The sequence below is a fragment of the Aulostomus chinensis genome, chromosome 24, assembly GCF_037954235.1.
Source record: "Aulostomus chinensis isolate RoL2024-O1b breed Wild chromosome 24, RoL_Achi_v1.0, whole genome shotgun sequence".
Classification (NCBI taxonomy): Eukaryota; Metazoa; Chordata; class Actinopteri; order Syngnathiformes; family Aulostomidae; genus Aulostomus; species Aulostomus chinensis.
In genome coordinates this window covers 13,352,154-13,372,561 of record NC_141343.1, presented here as the reverse complement: position 1 = coordinate 13,372,561, position 20,408 = coordinate 13,352,154, and the positions used below count along the sequence as shown (strand labels likewise).

The window sequence follows — 20,408 nt, the reverse complement described above, 5'->3', positions numbered from 1 at the left end:
GGATCGTCTCTCTCCCTCTCCAGTAGCCAGACTGGTTCTGTCCCAGTCCCCTTAAAATTACACCAGACCGCCGAGTCAGCAGCGTGGTGTCGTAAATGACGTTTGACCACACACACCCACCCACACACACACACACACACACACACACAAACCTTTATTAATAAACTAAAGTGGTTACCTATATTTTAAAGTTGCCTCACTGCAAAGAGAATAAATTTACTCACCCAAATAAACTCTAAATAATTCCCAAAAGTCTCGATGAAGAACCTGGAGAGTAGCTGTGCAAAAGGAGAAAATATGTATTCATTCATTTTTGTGGCCACAAGATATATTTTGTTCCCACAAATTAATTCTAGAAAGCGCAATACTCAATCTGTCCAGGGTGTACCCTGCTGGATGGATGGAGGAGCTAATACTTTGTGGCTACAAATGGATTCAATCGTGAGAGCATGCTAGGCTACAGCTCAGGACTACAAACTCATAAGCTGTTTGGGCTAACGTATCATTTTGTGGCCACAAATTTATTAAATAGTTGGGAAAAAAAGTACATCTTCTGACCTCAAAATATTTTTTTTTCTTTCCTTGTGGTTGTTCCAGGGTTCCGTACATCTTTATGGTCTCTTCTAGGTTAGCTTTAGCTGCCCGCTTTTCTGATATTTTAAGCTAACAGTAGCTAACGCAAAGCTTACGCTAGCCGCACACAAAATGTTAACGTCCCATTTGTCAACATAAACACTCAGTTTACACCTAAAAGAAACAAAGTTACTGTTTTTTGTTTTTTTTTAAATTGACATTCAGCTGCTTCCAAAATACAGAAATAATCTTTTTGATTTATAAGTACGTCTCGCTTTTGTGAGTTAACTTTCACCTGCGAGCACGTCCTTCGCTGCCAGGAGTCGTATGGCTTTTGAATTAATTGCTTTATCGATAAATGCACCTCTGCTCCGCAGCCTCTGGTTATTCGCGTTGGAAGTTTAAGTGCATTGGATTTGTGCTAAACGGAATTGATTACAGTGCTGTTCTTGTGAGGGGGGGGGGGGGGGGGGGGCTGCTGAACCATGTATTCCCCTCCACCACCACCAGCACTACTCCCTGTGTCAGAGAAATGCTTGCTTTACCCTGAGTGTGATGAAGAGTGCTCCAACCTCTGGCTCAGCTTCCTCTCAGGCCTGTACATGAACTTTGGCTCCGAACATCAACTCTGCTTTTCATCAGATGCTTTTTTTTCCCCCTCTCCCCATAACGGCGTCACTCAAATCTCTTCCTGTTACAGAGTAAAGCACATTAAAAAAAAGCCTTTTAAAAAGGAACAAACATCTTTGCTTGCTACAGTTGTAGAATATTCAAACTGTGCCCTAAAATGGACTTAACTCCCGATAGATTTTTAAAGTCTAGTGAACACAATAGCAAGTCTGAGAGTGCCACATGTCACACATTATTTTAAATAATTAGGTACAGGGTAACTTACTGGTCTACTGCGGAGCTTGATGACGACCCAGGAATCAAGCCGACCCCGTTCAGTGCAGCGTGCGGGGCTTCGAGCTCATCCCAGAACCAGAACTGGGGAAGAGCCGAAGTCGAAGCGCCGTGGACCAGAGCCTCACTCCCAACAGTGTTATGACCTCTCTTTATTTGATTGTTCCGCTTCCTCTCCTAATCCCCCCTCCTCCGCCCCTAGCCAGTTAATTACGAGCGGCGCACCTGCACTGGGTGAACGCACAGCAGTCTTACGGAAGGGTGCACTTTACACAGCTTCTTGGCGTGATGTTGTGGCAGAGGAGGACTGTTTTTTGGGGGTTTTTCTTTGCGAGTGTGAAGGATTTTACTAGAAACCTGTTAAAATGGTAAAACAGGTCATTTTTTTGACATGTTCTACGGTTCAAGCTGAGCCCTATCACCTGTCCACGGTATCTGCAAAGGTGGTAAAAGTACACAGGTTTTTAAACTTTCCTTCAGTACAACAGCCACGAGGATGCGAGGTCAAACCCTTTCTCACTGCGCACATAAACCAGACGCTTGTGGGATTTTTTTTTTTTTTTTTTTGCTGAGTAGAAAAGCATTTTTGCCTGCTGAAAATCAAACAAGACCTTCAGTGTTTGATTGAAATATCGATATTCGTTCTTCACGGAAGGTGGCGTGTTTCTGTGAACGGTCAGGAATCAAGTGGTTGGTGTAGAAATGATGACAAAAGAAGATATTCCAGACACTCCGATCGTACAACATCCACAAATCCACTTCTTGGCGCCCCCCCCTGACAGGAGTAAACACACCCTGACTGCAAGTTGTTGGTTTTATTGGTACATTGTGTGTGTGAGTGTGTGTGTGCTTGTCTTCCCTTCCCCCAAACCCTGGGCTACACTGGCGTTAGTCACCGTGGTGACAAGATGTGATGTGTCACCTGAGAGACACAAAGGACACACACGAGCTTCACCAACAGCCGGTGATGGATGGTTATTTCTGCCAAACAGCTGGAAAGGAATAACAGGAGAGTGGCAGTCAGTTGGGGGATGTCTATTTTTATTTTTGTTTGCTTCGTGTTGGCACCCCGATATTAACTTGAGAAGCCCCCCCCCCCTCGCCGGGTTCCTCTAGTCAGCTGACTGAGATCAAGGTTACAGAGCCACGTGAGGTTTGATGAAATTTGGTGATTTACCTCACCGTTTTTTCCCCCTTCCAAAATTTATGAAACAATTTACTATTTCATTGAGTATTTCGTGGTGTAAAAATGCCTGGAAATATGAAAACAATGAAAATATGACATAAAATTGTGTATCTTAAAGTGTTCTTTGTTTTGGAAAGTATAAGAAATGTAAAAGATGCCACGTGCAATTTTTTTTTATTGTTATGAATCTGAAAAAACATAGGTAAATTCATAAATTCTGGTTTGGTCATTTCAGGATTCCTGACTCATTTCAAGCTTCCAGAAGGAGCAGATGCTACTTTCCAATTTATTTATGCAAAGTAGATTAACTTTGCCACCTTCCTAGTCACAGGTTTAACAGAAACCTGAGCAACTATAATTTTGGTTCAATTGATAGAAAAAAAAAAGCACAAAGACATCCTTTTTTTTTTTTTTTTTTTTTACTTGAACATCCTCCTCCATATTTTTCTCCAGACCATGTTTACATTCACACATCTGATAACACCACTCTCATAACTAAACCCAGGAGATACCGAGGCTACAAGAGAGTAAAAATCCAGCAGCGTTGGCTTACTAGAGACTCAGACATAATCCTCCTATTAACCAGGCTTGGGATCAGAGCTGTGGAACAGGAGTTTCTCATGGTCTTCTACTCTTGTCACCAGTAAAAGACAGAATTAAGAGGTAAAGCACCTCTGGGACCTTGCTTTTATCCCTGAGGAACACCTGCGCTCCTAAATTGAGCAATTTTGGAACACAAGAAATACTTGGTGGGTGCAATGAAACTGCATAGGAGAGGAATAGGATTGTTTTAAAAGACAAATTACATATTCATTCAATAAAAAAAACAATTGCATCTGCCCTACACTGTATTTGTTTTCTATTTATGGCATGATTTATAGCAGTGGGACAGAGGAAATCCTCTGTGTATTCAGGAAAAATAAATCACCCAAGATGTTTGATCCACTTGTATCTCCAGTGTTTGGTCAATTACAGCCAAAATTTAATACAGTCAATATTACAAGTTACTTTAGTTTAAAAGTAATACTTAAATTTACTCTTTGTTGAGTAATATCTTACTGATTATGGTAGTATTCCACAGAAGTATGACGAGGCATCAAAGGTCCCGGTCAGTAGGTTTTGCTGTCATTCTAAATTCTACTGGTTACCAGGTTGACACAACTAACCAAATGTGGTCAGAGTTGGTATAGCAATAATAAGAAAGACTAGCCATGAGGCCGATCTCATCATCATACATTTGGTGATGATGTTACACGCCAACAATACCAACATTTAAGAGGCTACAACTGCTAACTTGAGCTATTGCTATTGTTCGTTAGCGAACGTTAGCTTATCTACCAGTGTAGAAATAGAAAGGACAGATTAGCAGCCAAATACTTAATTAAAGCTAACGTGTCAACAGTGTCAGTGAACTGAAGCAATAATCTTGCTAACTTCCTGCTGTGAATGCTTCACCAATTTAACAGCCAGCTCGGACTTGGTGGTTATATTTGGGAGGATGTATCTCAGCTATCCAAGCATGACCAACTATTAGCCGAGTTATTCTATGACTATTTATACCCACTTCAACCTTGGAACATTTCATTGCTCGCCAATCAACAATGAAAGTATTAAGTATAAGTATTTGATCCCACAGTAAAGTTTAGCTTCTCATGATGAATTAAATAAAAAAATGGATTTAGTTGAAGCTAGTTTACCTTAGAAGTTCACATCTGGAAGCATGATTACTGCCCAAATACTCGTTTCCATTCAAAAGAATGCTGCTGCCAAAGTTAGCATTTATTTTTGAAGTGTAACTCCAACTGCTACAAGTAAAAAGCTAACATTGTGCTACTGTATCACCTTTTAACAATTAACTGTACTGTAAGCAATGCTAGCTATATATTAGCCAAGCTTTTGGCTAATCCTGCTGAGAGACATTCAAAAACTGCAAAGAAAACCAACATTGTTTGTTCAGTTTTGTTGCATCTAACCATTATAAAAGTCTTATTGAATATTTTCTTTATGGTCCTCTCTAATTTGTGTGAGTTCCTCAGGAGGCATCAACCATATGTCCCTGTGCTGCGTAGGAAATTACAGCCTCCAAAGTCATGTATATGTATTCATACGATGATGCGCCAATACTGTATTCATGCACAGTGTGGAAGATTGGATTGTGTGCCATTCTAATCTCATGTGGATGAGAGTAGAGCTCTATATACACTCTTCCACCCCCTGAACACCTGTAGCATCATTCAAGAATATGAGATGCAGCTCACTAGCACTCAAGACTCAATGTAGCAAACCTGGTGGAACTCTAATAGGAAGTGTGGATGCGCCTACATTTTGAAGAATGCTTACATTAGAGGAATGCTCAGTATGATAATGTAGATGGCTAATGGTGTTCTATTCATATGCATGAGGATGTATAATACATAAATTACATTAAAGGCCCCTTTCTGTGTCTCGGGATGAGGAGTACAGGTGGAAGGACGTTCAGTTTTTTTTCATTAAACTCTGACTTTCTCGCTCATTTATGTAAAGATAGACAGATGGGATTTAAATGAATAATGCTAGTTTGGATGCTAAATTGGAGCTCAATCCATCTTTCATTTTAATGAATACGTTCTGAATAAGTAAAATTAGAAGTGAGCTAAGAGCAGCAGTTTAATTCAAAGGTACTTTTGGTTAAGATAAATAAATAAATAAATAAAAGCACCATAGCGTAGCAACGCTGCACCTTTTTTATGACAAGATTTCCTGCGCGTCCCCGTTCACGAAAGGCTATGAGCTTTACTTCTGCGAGGACGCCAAAACAAGTTCTTGTTTGTTTGTTTTTTGCAACAGCCACGTGTTACACAGAAGCTTTGAGATCCTTGAAAGCAGCGCTAATTAGCCCCGGATGCTAGTGTTTGTAGCTTAAGTGGCTACATTGTGTCCTGTAGGGTTAGCTCCCTCTTTTACTTCCTCATTCGACCACACTTTATCAACATCTAGAGTGGACAGGCTGCCTCTGTAGTCCCTGAAAGAGCTTGTGTGTGTGTGTGTGTGTGTGCGCATTTTAAAAAGTATGGAGGAAGCCACACACTGACAACAAAAGAGTGCGTGAGGCATCTACCAGGAAATGTAGCATAAATAATTTAAAAAGCCGTTGCTGTTTCTCTTTCTACAAATTAAACTGTCAAGCTGCCGAACATAATGGCCACATGTCTCCCGGCGCAGAAATAACAACGACGCTCTTCACTCAGTCCTTCATTAACTGGTTTTATTTAACTGGCGGTGGGAAAATAATCTTACTTATATTACTCTGACTATGATATGAGCAAGTCAGCCAACAGCGCCAAAGTATAGAAGCTCATTTATGACCCCTGATAATGAAATATTTTTATGTTGAGAGGTAATGAGGAGGTAAACAAAAACGATCATAAAAACACAAAATTATGATGTGAAATGTCAAAACGTTGGAGAACAAGTCAAATTTAGGAGATAAAAGAGTAGGATTTTGAGATGTAAATGATGAATTGTGAGATCAAACAGTGAAAATTGACAGATTTCTTAAGTAGGAGATAGCGACTCATTATTATGACATGTATTGAAATGAGAAGTCATAATCATGACATAAAAGGTTGAATTGTGGGTATTATTCTGCTTATTGACCTGTTCAGCCAAAGCTCAAATGTATGGAAGGCCTTAACCCTAACCCTAAAAAATACAAGGAGAAAATGGAGCCTTGAGGATAAAATAACTTTGAATGTTAAGAGGTCAAGTGTAAAAAACTCAGAATTATAAGTAGTCATAAGTATCCATTTTAATTTCAAAATGCTGACATTTTATCTCATTATTAAGATGTAAGTCATAATTATCGTAAATTATGACAGAAGAACAGATAATCATTGATAAAAATATCCAAGTTCAGAAAAAATAAATCGATAAAAAAAATAATTGCATGATTAATTAAAATTGGGAGAATTTTCATTATGTGTTAAAAAATTGAAATTATGAAGTCCAAAGTACTTCTCTCAGAAGTGAGTAATTTTACATCACAATTACAACTTACATTTTTTTTAGGGGTTGATAATAATGACGAAAAAATTAGGTTTAATAAAGTACAGATGAAATTACACACTGAAAGAACCTGTGCATTTAGTAATGCCTTTGAACCTTGACCTCATGCTTGAAATTAGCTAATTTTAACCCATCTGTTTCTTTTACTGGCCTCATTAGTCTTCCATATCTGACTTTTCACGGTTCCGGTCTCGTCATCGTCTCCGCCAGCCCTCAACAGCGGAGAGAAAATACTTTTGTCATGTGTTGCATTATTTATGTGCACAATGGCGGCAGAAATACGGCTGCTTTAACATGTCACATCCCATAAGGAGTCAGACTTGCATAAATTTACTTTAGGAAAAGCGGTCACGCAATACAGTAGCGAGGTATTCTTGTGTGTAAAGTGGCCTTCAGGAGCTCTGAGGACGATGCCAGAAGAGGAAGTAGAAGTACCATGGGGGGGGGGGGGGGGGGGTTAAAATATACACACGCGCGTGAAAACAGCAGATTGGAAGCGACGGGTCAAAGACAAATCATCTATAATATAGAAGGATCCATATCGTGGCAACCCTAGTTTGTGTAGCGGCAGTACATCCTGTCACACCCCTCATGATTTCGAAGAATTTGGACTTCGCTGTTCCTAGCAGCGCAGCAGCTTGTCAGGCCCAAGATGTGGACGAAATGAACGCTCTCTCTCTCAAAAAAAAAAAAGAAAGAAAGAAAAAACGTCCCTCACGTTTCTCTTATTTTAGCCTCTACAGAGCCGAACTGCGACTGTGACCTATTGTCACACGAATCTCAGTTAGAATCTCATGATCAGTTAGCTGACTAACTCCACACCCTTGTCTAAGGGGATTAATATGATGTCAGGACAGGAAATATGAGCCTCCATGTTGTGCCAGTAAGTCATATCAGCTGATTGCAGGTTTATCGGCGCTGAGGTCTCCCATCGTGAAATGATAATAAAGAAATCAACACAGCGCGACAAACCCTGGGTGGGGGGTGGGGGTTCCACAGGTTGAAATATTTCCATCACAATATCTGCACTTCCTGTGAGCCGTCTGAATGTTGAAAAGGTTGGTGCAATCCCACCCTTTCCACACAATCAATCCCAAATCATCAAATGGTGACGCTTCTTACTCCCAATTAGCTCCCCTTTGTTGTGTGTAATGAGATGCCGCTGGACTAAAAATGGCATCTGTACCAGATAAATACTGTTTATGACGTGTAACAGGAAACTCTGAGTCAAAATAAGAAATACTTTACTGATCCCCAGTAACTTTGTCATTGCAACTTTCGGTTTGCGACGAGTCAACATTGTAATTTTTAGTTATGATATGGGACTCCTTTAAATGTTTTTTTGTGTTTTTTTTGGTTTGTTTCATGATGTAGCCAAGTAGCATTACAGTAAAAAAAATTCACCTTTGGATCCTTAACAAAAAGCAGTTGTTAAGTTTGGAGAAAGAAAAATATGTTGTTAAAGCAGAACGTGACACAAATTATTAAAGGCTTTTTTTTGTTGTTCACATCACACAACATGTCAAGCATTGGCAGCTACCTTCATTAGCATTAGCAACTTCAAAAAGAAAGCACTTTAAGTAGCATTATTAATGAGAACACGCCGATGAATGTTATGGTGAACTCATCCTTTTACCAGTCAACACTTAAAAGTTCGAGTGTACCATTTTTGGCTCTGTCTTCTCGCAGCAGTTATTACAAGCAGTTGAGCACATGCTTCGGCTCTGCCACTAGCCGACTGTTACAGCTGTAAACATGGCAAATTTTTTTTTGAACATCAAACAGCAACTATGAAATAAGTAGTTGGACAACCAGAATTATATATGTACTGTATATATTTACAACACATATGGGAAGTTTAGAAAAGCTGATTAATGTACCTGCCCACGTTAAAGTTAGCGGAAAGCTAACCAGAGGTAGCTTGGCTAAACTGAGCCTGGTTTGTTAACTATGGGGTTATATTAAGAAGTGCTTCACTGTAGCTTTAACATTTTACCATCAAGGGCCCAGCCATGATGAGTGTAATCCAAAATTAGCATCTTTAGTTAGCTATGTCAGCTAGATGCTAACAGTTTGTAGCTATGCCAGCAGACCTACCTGCCTAAAACATTAAAAGATGCCAAAACACCGGCTCCATTCTTCTATTTTAACATCCTTTGTTGTTACTCTACTTTTGTATCTTGATGCTACAGTCATGCTGATGAAACCCATGTAGCGTTAAACCACTCTCTGTGACTTCCTGCCGCATCTTCCATCATGACCGCATCTCTCAGTCAGAATGTGATGGAGATGTAAGCCATTTAGATTGTGATTTATCAAAGACATGTGTGGATGTATTTTCTGCAGTGACAGTCATTGCGTTTCCTCCCATAGGTTTGTCCTTTAGCTTGACGGATGTGATGACGGAACCCTTCCACACTCACATGTCATATATCTTTTGCTTAGCAGCTGCTTGCAAATCATCCGATGGATGGATGGTGTGTTCAAGTAGCTATGGTTTTTCACCAATAAACAGACGATACAACAGGCAGGATGGGGGAAGGGGAAGACTGTCTATCATGCCCAAGCAGCTCCTAGCATTTCCCATCCCGTAGTAAAATTATATTTTTGTCCATTTCCAGTACCACAGAAGCAGTAGTTACACTCTCTTAGGCTACATATGGGCAGTTTTGCCTGAACCATAAAGAGGCAACCAGATCATGTGAATTCAACTCACGAATGGTAACATGGAGGTGAGAGATGTGACCGTGTGCGCTCCTCTTCATGTTCCGTATCATAATTTCTCTCTACTTGTCCGTAAGCGTCTCTACAATGCAATCTGCTGCTTGAGGAGCCGGAACAGATGAAGCTGCTGATTTATATGAAACCTGCAGCGATTCAAATGAGTGTCAAAGGTCATAATAACAGGAATCACAGAGTATTTAATTTCTTGCCATAGGCTTGCAGAGTTTCACACGACTACAAACTATGAAAAAAAAAGGGAATTTTTATTACCTCTGTGGATGAAGATCATGTTTTCACGCATCTGTCTGGCAGAACTGCGCTTCTACTCGATCTCACTGAAATACATGAAATGAGGTAAAAATCACATTTACACAGAAAAAAAAATTAATGCAGAAATCAAATTAATTAGGATACTTTAGTGTATGGTGGACATGCAAAGTCCTTGGTAGGGTATTAAAGTTTATTATATTATAACCAACAACAGTTTCTTGAAATTCATTGTCAGAAATGAATCTGTGTTTTATGTCAGTACAGTTTGGTTCGACTTACCACTGCTAAATGTTTGGGTCTCATTTATGAAAAGTTCTTAATTTTTTGTCTTTTCATCTTACTTTGCCCTCAGTTAGGTCTTACAGAAAGAGAGCAAACCCTGATGGTTATTTTTAACTCCTCGTGCCCAAACTCCTATTGGGTCTTAATTGTAACTGTCGATCACCAAGGCTTGCAAACACTTCAAGGGACTGAAAGGATTCTCAGTGGATGTGAGGAGCAAGGACCATAATCATCAGGGTTTGCTTCCTGCCTGTAAGACTAAATTGAGGGCTAAACATTGTCTTTAAGGGCAAATTTTGATCCTGCCACCTACCTACCTTCTAACTACTTACCTGATTTGCGCGAAACTTGGTCGAAGGTTGGATGGTGGTCCAAGGAAAACATCTGCAGTACCTGCACAAAGAAGCAAAGCTAAAGTCCACTACAGAACACCTCAAGCAGAAATTGTAGAATGAGAGCAGTGGCAGTTCATATTTTACATGGAAGGCAGCTTGTTCATTTCAGGCCTTTTTTTTTTTTTTAATTAATTCTGTCAGTTGAACATATGATATTGTATCCTCAAATTTGGTCGCCATTCTTTTTACATCACAAAATTTCCCACTTGTGGACTTCTCTTAAATGATAATTTTGTGAACCTACTCCAGGTACTCTTCCTCCTGACACACTCCAGCATCAATCCTAATACATTTGACGGCAATAACAGATATTCTTTGGCGTGCGTGTGTTTGACCGTTAACGCTTCGGGCTCAGGTGTATGGCTCTCTAGTTGCAGCAGGTACAAAGGATCTTCACCTCGTACGTCAATCAGCTGCTTCATTTACTGGGGAAGAGAGATGGAGCGAGTAGTAAACAAAGGGAATGATGACCGTAGGGGATAGAGAGAGAGATTAAAAATGAGCGTGAAAGAGGGTGTGCTTTGATGTAGCACCACTTCAAAGATATCCTCGCCTCTGGGGCGTGTGTCCTTCCACTGTAACTCGGCTCGCGTTCAAAACTGACAGCAAGTCGCCCCCTTCTTTTACGTCGCTGCTGCCTGTTCATTTCTGCCTTTTTCCTTTCCACCCTTTTCACAAAGCTGTGACAAATTCTCCCTCTCCTCAGTGTGTGCAACATTCAGCAGAAATGTGTGTGAAGTATGTCGGCGAGGATTGGGCTCTGATCCACAGTCCCCCTCCTGCTGATCCCAGCTGATTCGGATTTAGAGTCCTCAGTACTATTCTGTGATTCATACAGCTTTCTATTCAGATAAAAACCAAATGGAAGAGCTTGAAGAGTACATTTACTCTCCTCACGTTACGTAATGCACAGTATTTTAAGTAATTTTGAAAAAAGGTTCCATTTAGTTGGTGAAAAATGTGATGGTATGTAAAGAACAAATTCCCCTGCCGTTTCTCTCTGGCGTACACAAAAGTGAATCTCTGATTAATAATCCAGCTGCCTGCTGTACAGTAAGGCTGGTGTGTGTGTGTGTGTGTGTGTGTGTGTGTGTGTGTGTGTGTGTCAGTCACAGAATAATGAAAGCCATCCTGTTATTGTAAATGATCAAAAGAGTTGATGAGTGCGATGGCAACTCCTGGAATGCCAAGAATTCCCTTCACAGTAGGTGTGGGGGCTTTGATGGGTTACACTCTTGTACGAACGGCTAAATAATGGACGCAGCTCATGAAAGTGTCATCACAAGTGCCTTTTTTTTTGTCTCGTAGAATCATCTCCAAAAAGACAGCAAGCTCAATGAAGTTATATACCGTAAAATCCCCTAAGATGCAAGAGCCGCTCTTGATTTCCGTGGAGGTTGCATATTCACTATGTATCATTAAGGCAGATCGCTGGCAATCCCACCTTCAGTCGTACAGGTGATGTCTCAGTAAAAAAAGCCTCTAATTAAAGTCCATATTTCAGGCTCCACAGGTAGGGCAGAGCATCAGGCTGGCTGTCACCTCCGCAAGTCTATTAATGTAAATCCTTGACTTCAGGGGCTCCTGTAGCTGGTGAAGGGAAGTGAATCTTCCCTGATGCACAATGGAGATGTACAAGTCATCGCTAGCTGACAGGAAGAGAAGGCTAATTGGAAAAGGTTCACGAAAGCTTTGACAAACCTGTAAAGTTTTCTTTTTTTATTCTGCCATTAAGCTCAAAAGTCAGGAAAAGTTGTGCTTTTGATATCACTGTTCCCTGGATCGATTCCACGGCACCTCTAAATCTGAGGCCAATAATCTTGGTAGGAAAATAGTGGATTGTCAAGTACAGAATGAGTTCTTACCTCAAGTGAAGGAATTCAAATATATCAGGGTTCTGTATTTGAGTGAGGGGACTATGGAGCGTGAGATGGGCCGAATAGTTGGAGCAGCAGGAGCGGTATTGCTTTCACTCTACCGCACCGTTGTGACAAAATGAGATGAGACAGAAGGCAAAGCTCCCAATCTATTGGTCAATCTTCTTTTCCTACTCTCACCGGCAGTCATTAAATATTGGTCATTATGAAAGAACGAGCTCATGAATGCCAGCAGCTGAAAACTGTGGTCATCCTTGAGGAAGCCGCTGCTCCTTCGCGTTAACAGAAGCAAGTTGAGTTGTTTCAGGCATCTTTTGGAGGCCACTAATGTGCATCCCTAGGAAGGTGTTACAGGTACTTCCAGCTGGGAAGAGGCCATGGAGTAGATCCAGGACCAGGTGGAGGTACTATATCTACTTGCTGGCCAGGGAATTCATAGGGACTGTCCAGTCAGAGTCAGGCCAATGGGTCAGTGGGGCAAGGGAAAAGGAAGTTTGGGGTTCCCTACTGGATCTGCAACCTCCCAAACGGACTTTGGATAAGGAGTTGAAAATGGATGGATGAGTGGAAGTTCAGATTTTATCAGGGTTGAATCTCCAGGTTCGGATGATGAAGAGGTATCCTGTTCAGCAATTCATCTGATGCAGCCAGTGAATGAGTATAGGGCGAGGGAATGTGAGAGGGAAAAAGAAAGAAGCTAGAAATGAAAAAGGACGACCTGTGGGAGGCAGCGCCTTTTTTCCCCCTCCCATTCATTCATGGGAAGACCACCGAGGCAGAATGCTAAGCTAATGAGCTCCCGCAGGATAGAACCAGTTTGGCACACTGACAGATTACTCTATCAACTCTCTTATTACCAGTCGACTTACTGGAGTCCAATTGAGCCTTAGTTTAGCTTTCCAAATCCCTCATCAGATCATCGCTCCTCTCCAGTATGTTGAATTATGTATACATACATTTCTCCCCCCAACCTTCTTTTATACTAGGTCAGAATGTTAAATATTGCATAATGTCCCTACCTCATTTTAAGTTGGCCCAATGTGCTAATATTCCTGCCTATGTGTCACATGCCGTCTCGTCTTTTTTTGCTGTTGTTGTGTGTTTTACATACAGGAAGCCCAGGTACACGGCTTGAACAATTTAACTGTCTTTCTAATCAAATTTTGCCTCCCTGCTCTGCTTTCCACCAAAGTATTAATCACACGCCACACACCCGCATACGCACAAGCATACAAGCCATAAAACACACACCCCGCCACACAAAGCCAGCTTTGTTTAAGAGTTGCATTTATAATTAACTTTACTTTGATTCTCAATACTAGTGGCAGGTGGGTGGATATGAACAAAACCAGCTACATTAGTGGGTTAAAGTGACTGATAGTGATCTCATGGCCCATGTGCCCAAGTTGTGGAGGGCTGAACCCTATCGCATCAAATTCCTCATTCATTCTGTCTATGATGTCCTGCCCATTCTGTCTGACCTCTTCTGTTGGGGCAAGGTTGAAATTCCAGCGTGTCCCTTGTGCCAAGGAAGAGGAACTCTGGAGCACATCCTCAGCAGCTGCTGAGAAGTACTTTAAGATGGCTGCTATTGCAGGTGCCATGACCGGGTGCTGAAGGCAGTTGCTGAGCCCATCACCACTGCCATCAACCAGAGGAGGCACTTACAATCACTAAGGTGCAAAATCTCATTTGTATGAGCCGGAGAACAACCACCGCCCTGACCAGAAGCCCAAACAGGCCTCTTGGGAACAGCAAAGGACTTGCAGCTACGAGTGGAAAGAAACTGAGACTCCCTGAAACTTGTTGGAGCTAACAGTACCCTGGGAGGAGGAAGCCAGTGAGAGTAAGAAAGAGAAATACGCGGAGCTGATGGAGGTGTGCTGCAGACGGGCATGGCGTGCGCGATGCTTGCCCGTTGAGGGTGGGGGAAGGGGCTTTGTTGGAAAGTCACTCTACGAGGCCTCCTGGGCATCACAGGGGCACACAAGGAGAGAGCCATCAGTACAGCTTCCGAGGCTGCAGAGAGAGCCTCACGATGGCGGTGGATCCGGAGGGACAAGCAGTGAGTGAACGCTTCTTGCACAGAGGCCGAGAACTGAGCACCCCTGGTCGGGTTGCCTGGGCGAGGGGGTCTGACATTGAAAGACCCGAAATCCCCAATGATCTCAGGTACTGTAACAAATGATGTATACAAAAAACTGCATCACAAGGTGTACGTCACAACCAAAAGGAAAATGGCATATTTAATAAACCCTAAAATCAGTAATTAGAGTCCTTTCTTTGCCTCCCTTGTGATTACAAATGATTTGACATGCCTTCCTCATTTGGCTCCACATCCCCCACCTCATAAATAACAACAATCCCTGAGCAAGCGCCTTGCTTCCGTCCAATTCTTTATATTTTTTTTGTCATAAATTGGCTAATTTAATCTGCTGGGAAATCACTGTGAATGACGAAGGCATGCTGGAAGGTAGTCGTTGGAAATGTTGCGCTTCCCTTCAGAGGAGCGGAGAGGAGCATCAGGAGACATGAGGATGAGTTATGGAGGAAAGCAGAGTTGAATGTCAGGGCTGCTCTCAAACACAGCAAATGAAGATGGATTCCCCTGGGGCATGTCTGTGAATATGTGTGTGTGTGTGTGTGTGTCCAGTATATAGAGATAAAAGTGAAATCTCTTGATGAACCTGTCACCATGATTGAGTGTGTTTGCGTTCAGTTATGAACATGTGAACAAAGTAACACGCCAGATTCTTTAATATTTGTTTTTTTTATTGGCATTTGCTCACCCTGTTTTGTTTTTTTTCCCAATCGTTTTTTTTCCCCCTCCACATTTGCGTTTTTCTAGACTGAGCCGCGCTTGATTCTGCTTGTGCAGTGCGACAGGTTGAAGAGTCAGCCATTGTTTTGCTTGAGAGTCATTTGGATTGAATTGATAAGAAGGCCATTAGCAGCCGCTTCAGCTGGTTGCCATGACAACATCTTCTGTGCAGAAGCGCCACGGTGCCTCAGGTATCTCTCTTAAGAGAAACCATTGAGTTGGTGCGTGTGTGTGTGTGTGTGTGTGTGTGTGTATGGGCTTGTTTTTTTCATCTATGGGTTTGCAAGAGTACTTTTAAAATAATGGTGCGCTGTTGTTTTACAGAATTTGACTTTTCGACCAATTAGTCTGCTGCTGCATGTCTCCTATAATACGGAAAGTTCAGCTTCACCCCCCCCACCCCCACCCCCCGTCCCCATGTGCGCTTTTATCTATTACAGCACGTCTCCAGCCAATTAGCTTTTTAACTCGTTTTTTCAACATCTGGACCTTCCCCTCCTTGAAGCATCTCCAGGGTTTAGCTGATGTCTCTACATACCCAGTAACTCTCTGATTGGCTGAATCTGTCAGAATGATTGACAGGTGGTGTTGGGAGGTCACGGTTTGCATGTTAAAGCTGGCATTGCTTTTAAATGGCTGCTATAAAAGGTCAGAGAAGCTTGAAATGTTAGATTCTACTAACAGAGAATATGTATGAAGCCAGCGTGGGAGGGAGTTGTAAATGTGCCCTTGATGCAACGCAAAGGGTTGGACATCGAGTCTCTGTTGTAAAGCTGTAAAAAGACAGAGTTAAAATGTGTAAAAATTTGTATGAAAAATGACAGTAAAGACAGGCCAGCACATCTTTTTAAGCTTTTGGCAATGTGCTGCATACTACAAATGCTTGTCAGTGTTTATTCTGCAGACAGGTTTTTTTTTTGGGGGGGGGGGGGGGTCTAAAATGTTGCCAGCTTTTGATTAAATTATATCATAAACACAAAAGGTTGACAAGGCCACTGCCGTGAGGACTGTCCCCTCTCCTGTGTGGTTCAGTCTTTATTTCCAGAATTGTACCAGAACCAGTGTTGACATTTTTAGTTTTCACGTTTTCAACTTCAAAACGTTCTTCGATGGAAACTTCCCCTAAATGTACAAGTATTTACAAACTCCCAGAGCTACGACTGTCCAATTAGCAGTGCTAAAGTTAGCATAACCATACACCGTTGGAATGGTTAAAAGCTGTAGCCCTGCTTATGGTACATCAACAAGAGTTCTTTTTAGATACTCAAAAACAAAACCTGTAAAAATTTAAAATGTATAAAAAATGGTGAAGGATGAGGCTATATGTTTAACTTTAAAGCTACAAATTTTAGCGTGTACTACCTACAATGGCAACCAAACCTTTGTGTCCTCAAATTTACACCCCAAGTAACCATCCATCCATCCATCTATTGGTGGGTGGTGGAGCCTATCTCAGCATTCAGGTGAGAGGCGGGGTTCACCCTGGACAGGTCACCAGTCCATCGCAGGGCCAACACATAGAGACAGACAACCATTCACACTCACAGTCACACCTACGGTCAATTTAGAGTATCAATCAGCCTCGTCCCCTCTTGATGTCTTTGGACTGTGGAGGAAGCTGGAGTACCAGAGAGAACCCACGCAGGAAGAGGGAGAACATGCAGACTCCACACAGAAAGATCCCGTGCTCCAGCTGGGGCACGAACCCAGAACCTTCTTGCTGTGAGGTGACAGTGCTGACCACTGCACCACCGTGCCGGCCACCCCGAGAAAACCTGCAGCTTAAGAATTTATCATTACATTTGCCCAACAAGAGCTTCCCTACTACTGTTGTCGCAGAGTACAGTTGGTGACCACTGAGAGTGAGAAGTGTGAAGAAGTTTCTGATTCTTACTGAAGTAATCGCACAATAGCAAGGTTATACCTTCAACCCGGCTAGCTTTCAAATCAAGTTTATCGAAACATATGAAGTTACTCACCATCCTTGGCTCAAACACTGCGCTCATGGTGCTATGAGCTGAACTTTTGGGACACTGCAAAGCTCCATGATGCCCTTTCTCTATCACTGAACAAAGACCCTTAATGATCCTGGAAGGAATGAATATGAAGGGTGATAATTTGAAAGACAGACCGTGGAGGGATGTCGCTGCTTCTCGCGGGTTGTCAGGTGAGAGAGAACACGGAGCTCCCTAGCAACAATACACTTGAGAAAAGTACTCAAATAGAGATTGTGGGCAGTTTCATAAAAGATTTCTAAAAAAAAAAAAAAATTAACTTTTGGCTCTAATTTACTTGCTTGCTGCTCTGATAAAAATGTGCTAGTTGACATTGTAGGCAGAAAAACTGTCATTAGCCGGCCAGACAAGGGAAACCTAATTCTGAATGCTTGTCAGAAATTAAAGAGCAATTGTTTGAAAAGCTATTATGAATTTCAAGCAGTATGTCTGCCTTCGATATTATTGTTCACGGCATATGTGCTTTGAGACAAAAGAAGGCTTGACAGGCTTAGCAGGAGTAAGGGCGTAATGGTCAATTTAGAAGAAAAGCAATTATTTCAGATTTAATGCATAATTTAGGACTTCTTTCATCCAGTTTAAATACTTTCACCTACATGTTTGCAGTTCTAGCAAACACTCGCCTCCCTCCATTATGCCTCCCTTCTTGTTCCCTCTTTCATGCTCTGGAAACATCTGGAGTGCACTTAAATTACTCACTGTTATAATGGAAGCTGATTAAATATTCAAATTCAACAGCGACTTGCTTAATACACCTCCAACTGGCCTTGTTCCCCCAGGGCTCAAACACTGGCACACACACGCAACATTTTAAGGTCGTTATAATGCTGTGGTTCAGGTTTGGTTGGGTTTAGGCTCAAAAACCTCTTGGTACGGGATGGTAAAGGGTTACGGTTTGGATTAATAGATACACATAGATTCAGAAAAATGGCTCCAAATGTCTTGCTGGAAACACCCAGTGGTGTCACCAGAGTGATAACAGCAAAAATCCCGAGGTCTTGCGGAAAGCACCCCAAAACACCTGATTCATTGGCAGGAAAATGGCTGCAAATATCTCAATAAAAGCACTTGGTTCTGTCACCAAAAAAAAACCCACAAAAAAAACAGCTGCAAATGCTCTGTCAGGCATAATTTTTTTTTTTTTTTTCCCAGAACAAAGGCTGCAAATGTTGAGATGTCCTGCTAAAAGCAGCTGCCTCCGTTGTCAGTAAAACAATTGAGAAGTCTTGCCTCGGCAAGGGCTGCAAACATACCAACGTCTAGCTGAAAAGATTGTATTTTGTCGACATAACAATGCCAACGAACATCCCAAAGTCTTGCCAAAGATACCTGCTGGGCTTTTTTTGCACAATGGCTGCAATTGTCCTGTTGTCCCATTAGAACTTTGGGTTTCGTTGCCGGAACGACGACCGAAATGTCCCAGCATCTCGCTCAAAACAACAGCTGCAGATATTGAGACATCTCTCTTAAGAGATCTGGTTCTGATACCAGAGCAAAAGATTGATTTTGTGGATTATATATCAATTATTTTTCAGTGACTTTCATGGGTGTAAGTCTGAAGTGTGAATGGGAATAGCCTGAATATGTTGGCATTCGCACATTGTTGTTGGGAATTAACAACCAAATGGGTCGCCCTATCAAGAGTGAGATTTTTAACAGTCGTAGTCGGCTGATGAATTGAATATGGTTCATTTTTGTAAAAACGTACCTCAACCATCAGTAGCTCCGTTGACCCTGGAGACCCTGCTGAGATGGCGAGGTTGTGTCATCGTTTCTGCAGCGATGTCAGCCATCATTCCCAGCACTCAGTCATATCAGTTGTGAGGGGAGCGCCTGTCATATAAACCATGACCGCTGCAACCTGCCATGAGCCCTCACTGCTTTTCTTGTTAAATGTTGTGCCGTGTTGAGAGCCCCGTCACTCTTGAAGACAACCTTGCTACCACCACACACACACACACACACACACACACACACACACACACACACACACACACACACACACACAGATAGTGAATAGAAAGTCCAGCTCACAGCAGTCTGATTGATGGGGCTATCAGAGGAATCTGTGAGCGAGCACGGCTACATGTACGCACTAGCGATGATATATGAGCAATAATAAAAACACCCATTTTATGAGCCTGAAATGTATTCTATTTATAGATGCATCAGCACAACATAGTAAATGAGCTAAAATTAGATGCCTCTCATGTAACAAGACAGAACCGTAATTATTCATTTGGCTCTGGAAGTCATCTCTGCAAAAAAAAAAAAAAAAAAAAAACGGCTCCTCCTTCAGACTCATCTCAGCTCATGGCTGATACAAAATGAAGATCTGCGGGCAACTAAAAATAGCTTTGTGATAAATCAGAAGAATGTGTGCAAGTGTGTGTGTGTGTGTGTGTGCAAGTGTGAGCGGTTAGGTTTCCGGTATCAGTTAAAAGCCATTATCCAAAGCTGGTGACCTGAGAGGGAGATCTCTGGAGGGAGCTTGTGCACATGATATGTTTAAACTCGATGGGCTAATAAATTGTGTCGCTTTGCCTCCTTTACTCACAAATGAGTGAATTTAGAAGTGGACAGAAGGACAGATGATTACAATTCTTCCTGTGTTTAAAGGGTGCCTGCAGAGGGTTTTGACTCCAAATAAAGTCGGAGATGCAGTTAGCATAGCATCTATTACCAGTTAGCTGCTTTGCTGTGACAAACCTGTATGATTTCAAACATATCTTATCGTTTTATGACGAGCTCTTTCAGGAAACAGTCGTGGTTTATATAACATTTCTGCCGCTGAAACAGGCTCAGTACATGTTCGTTTGCTAAAAGAAAAATGACCTGAAGTTTAGCTAAAATGTCTCCTTAGCTAAGCTAGTTGCTAACATTAGAAACAAGGTAGTGAACAGCTGTTCTGCTATTCCAAAATAAAAAGATTCAAAGTTAATGATGAACATCATTTGAACAAATAGAGGACCTAGTTAACAAACCTTATGAATGAAGTAGTTAACATTCGTTCAACAATTCTAAAAGGAAGAGATGCAGTTAAGAATGACTGATAACGTTTGTTTCAATATTCTAAAGGGGAAAAGACAAGAGTTCATGATCAAACTCACATCAGCCAATATCTAAGCTAGTTAGCTAACATTTCAAATGAGTTAGCTAACATTCATTTGGCTATTTTAAAAGAAAACAAGATATGAAGTTTAGGATGAACGTCACATTAGCTGTTAGCTTAGCTCGTTAGCCAATATGACAAGTGAGGAAATGAACATTCGTCCTGCTACTCCAAAGGAGAAAACTATGCAGTTCAGGATGAACAAA

The 20,408-nt window shown here is 41.6% G+C and overlaps 1 protein-coding gene across 2 annotated transcripts in view; it reads right to left on the bottom strand.

Annotated features, from left to right (window-relative positions):
- The window catches only part of nwd2 (NACHT and WD repeat domain containing 2), a 75,601-nt gene extending 55,413 nt beyond the window's left edge, over nucleotides 1–20,188 (bottom strand). The window contains exons 1-6 of one of the 2 annotated variants that reach the window (XM_086196904.1): nucleotides 20,075–20,188; nucleotides 18,799–19,025; nucleotides 10,315–10,375; nucleotides 9,701–9,765; nucleotides 9,423–9,573; nucleotides 1,119–1,264 (exon numbers count right to left, since the gene is read on the bottom strand). The gene's annotated coding sequence lies outside the window, so the exon portion shown is untranslated. Of the gene's footprint in view, nucleotides 1–224; nucleotides 279–1,118; nucleotides 1,265–1,468; nucleotides 1,909–9,422; nucleotides 9,574–9,700; nucleotides 9,766–10,314; nucleotides 10,376–18,798; nucleotides 19,026–20,074 lie in introns of those variants that run through there. The other variant, XM_086196905.1, reaches the window with a different exon arrangement.
- Between the last annotated feature and the right edge of the window lie 220 nt (nucleotides 20,189–20,408).